At 37.6% G+C, this 3163-nt stretch overlaps 1 protein-coding gene across 1 annotated transcript in view; it reads right to left on the bottom strand.

Annotated features, from left to right (window-relative positions):
• Positions 1–3163, bottom strand: part of LOC115302265 (olfactory receptor 4K15-like) — a 9238-nt gene that overhangs the window by 5718 nt on the left and 357 nt on the right. The window lies entirely within an intron of this gene.

The following is a 3163-nucleotide window of genomic DNA, read 5'->3' as shown; positions in this document are numbered from 1 at the left end:
AAAGAATAGGAGAAGAAAAGTGAGCATCATGGATTCAGTGCCTTATTTATCACGAAATCCATGCCAAGAGGAGTTTATTCCATTTATGCAGCTTTCAGTTCAGATCTGTGGTTTCTGAACTGGAAATACGGTTGTGTTTTTGCTTTTACTACTTAGGACAGTTTGTGATTCCCTAAGACAACCAATGATGTGTTTCTTACCAAATGTGTCAGTGTGCCAAAGTTTAACATGCAAACACATACAGTAAGTGCCATAAGGAGAATGCAAGTACCCAGAGCATTCATTTCCAGGTAACTTCTCCAACTGTTTCATACAAATGAGGTATTTCAGAGTGATGGGATAGGAAGCCAGTGGAAAACTAAGTTGTCCATATCTAAGTCAGATTTATATGACTCCTTATATACTGTAGAAGTCTGATCTTGTTTTCATATTTACTTTTTCATATTTCAGATTACTTCATTGGATGTTACCTGAATAAGCTGACACTGATTTAAAAAAAAGAAAAAAAAAAAGTGAGTGGTCACAGGTATTACCAAAGAGGCAAAAGTCATAGCCCCATGTTCAATAAAGCTTTCAAACCAATCAAGTTAGCTATAAAAATATTCATTAGCAGTTAGGTAATAATGACAAGTAGGAATAATAGATATTATAAACAGATACAGAGCTAATAATCTCAGTGTGGTAATGTTCAGTTTTGATTAACTTAAAGTGGCCTCATGCAATTTTTAAAATTAATTTATACTAGGTATAGTAGATGCATAAATCAGATTAAGGAATGTCAGGCCTCATGGAAATGACCGAATCATCAAACTTTTGAATGAAAAAAGGCTCATTCTGTGTAAGGGTGGCAGAATGATCCATCTAAAAGAGAGCATTTAGCTGGGCCAGCCACCAAAATACTTCATAGTTGACATTAACTTAATGAATCGTCCCAGTTCAATATTTGGCCTACAGCCTTACAGACCCAGAAATTACAACTTGTTAATAACTGTAAGAAACTTGGATAAATTTTCCAATAGTATTTAAAATTTTTTAATGTTTATTTTTTTGTGGTGGGGGGAAGGCACAGAGAGAGAGAGGGAATCACAGAATCCGAAGCAGGCTCCAAGCTCTGAGCTGTCATGACAGCACAGAGCCTTATGTGGGGAACTCGGGTCTCAAACTCACAGACTGTGATATTATGACCTGGGTTGAAGCCAGATGCTTAACCAAGTAAGCCACCTAAGTGCCTCTCAAATAGCATTGAAAATTAACTGTTAAATGAAATAGTCACGGCACGATGATTGAAATAGGAACCAAATTATTAATAAGTGGTTTTGGTGAATCTATGTTAAAATTTAGTTTGGGTTACCTGGCTGACACGTGGAGGATTATCAGACTCTGGTAATCTGGCAGGGAAACGCCTATTTGAACAATGCTGGGATGGGCACTGTTGTGCTTCGTCTCAGTGACTCCTCTTCCTATTTATCTGTACATTCAGGGCTATATACGATCTTTCTGTAGGTGTGTTAAGGCTTCTCACCAGCTTAAAATTAAGACACACGGTTGAGAAATTATTCTAACCAAGAGTTGGCATATGTTTCCTATCCATTATGTGTGCTCATAGAAATTAACTTTCAAATGACAACCTTATTTCACTATTTATAAAGGTTATGAGTCAAATATCATTAGTGGGAAATTTAAAGAAAAATATTCAAATGGTAAACAAAAATAGAAAAATATTCAATGTAACAGGTAATAAAATGTTAATTAAAACAAGAGAGATGTGTCTCATGCCCTCTATTAGACTGATAAAACATAAAACAAAATAATACTAAATCAGACTAAAAATTCGGACTTGCAGAAGTTCTATTTGGTCAAAATTTACTCAACAGCTTTTAGTAAGCAATATCAAAATATGTTTGTATTCATCACCCAGTAATTTTATTTCTAGGGATCTTCTCTCTTGAGTAATTTATCACCCTATTCTGAAGCACAAAATTAGATATATATATGTGTTTGACAGAATGTACTCTAGAAAGTATAGTCTCCATTAAGAAATGGGTAAAGCAAGTTGTAAATAAGGAAGACAATTGTAACTTCTCTTATGAATAAGAGTGCCATCTAAAAATAGAGACTGCTTTCTCCCAGTATTGGGAAAACATTCCTCCACTCATTTAATGCAGCCACAACAACCTGCATTCCAATTTTATAAGTATCATATAATAAGGAAAAATTTTAGCCCAATATTACTCAGAGACACAGTTATAAGGAGGAACATGAGGGAGGTGGGGGAGTAAGAAGATCCTAAGCTCACTTCCTCCAGGCCAGAAATACACCTACAAAACAGCCACATCTAAGTAACTAACACACAAAACAAAATGAAGACTGCTAGAAGAGACTCTCCACAGTCCGTCATAGAAAGGAGGTCACATCTGAAAATGGTAGGAAGGGTAGAGTCCTGGTACAAGTTACCCAGTGAGACTACCACAAGAGGGACAGACTACAAGCATGGAGAAGGGAGGGAAACAGACCCAACACTAAGCACTCCAGACATGGGGGACCTGCAATGGGAAGACAAGTCCCCATAATATTTGACTTTGCAAACCAGAAGCCAATTTTTGCAAGTTATTAGGATTAGTGATTAGTAGGGCTTAAAACCAGAAACTTTAAAAATCAGTAGGCTCTGCTCTGGGAGAGACAGAGGGTGATAGGAAACTGAGTGCTTGTCCTTAAAGAGACAGTAGAACAAACAATCCCTCCAAGATACAGCATAGAAGCAGCAGGTTGAAAAGTACCTGGGATATAGGGGAAGGTGATTTATTTACTAACATCAGAAAATATGCTGGAGGGGCAGGGATCATAGGAAGACTTCTCCAAGAACAAAAGAGCTAAGTGGTGTTATTTTTCTCTCCCTTCCCCCAAGCCTGGATACCCAGACACCCACTGAGACCAGAGAAAACACTCCCCATGAAGCTTGTCACCATGTTCCTTACCCTCTTGTTTTTTGCTAATACCCCTCACCCAACTAACCCAAAGGGGTCTCTGTAATGTGACTCAGGCCAGTCCTCATACTTCAAGCAGATTTATTAAGCATCGGCACATATATTGCTAACAATGAGCACTAAACCCCCATTTTCTCCAGAAGTGAACCTTCAAATATACCCCACTAAGCAGGGATCCA

This window comes from Suricata suricatta, chromosome 9, assembly GCF_006229205.1.
Source record: "Suricata suricatta isolate VVHF042 chromosome 9, meerkat_22Aug2017_6uvM2_HiC, whole genome shotgun sequence".
In the NCBI taxonomy this organism is placed as follows: domain Eukaryota; kingdom Metazoa; phylum Chordata; class Mammalia; order Carnivora; family Herpestidae; genus Suricata; species Suricata suricatta.
This window is presented reverse-complemented; position numbering and strand designations above follow the sequence as displayed.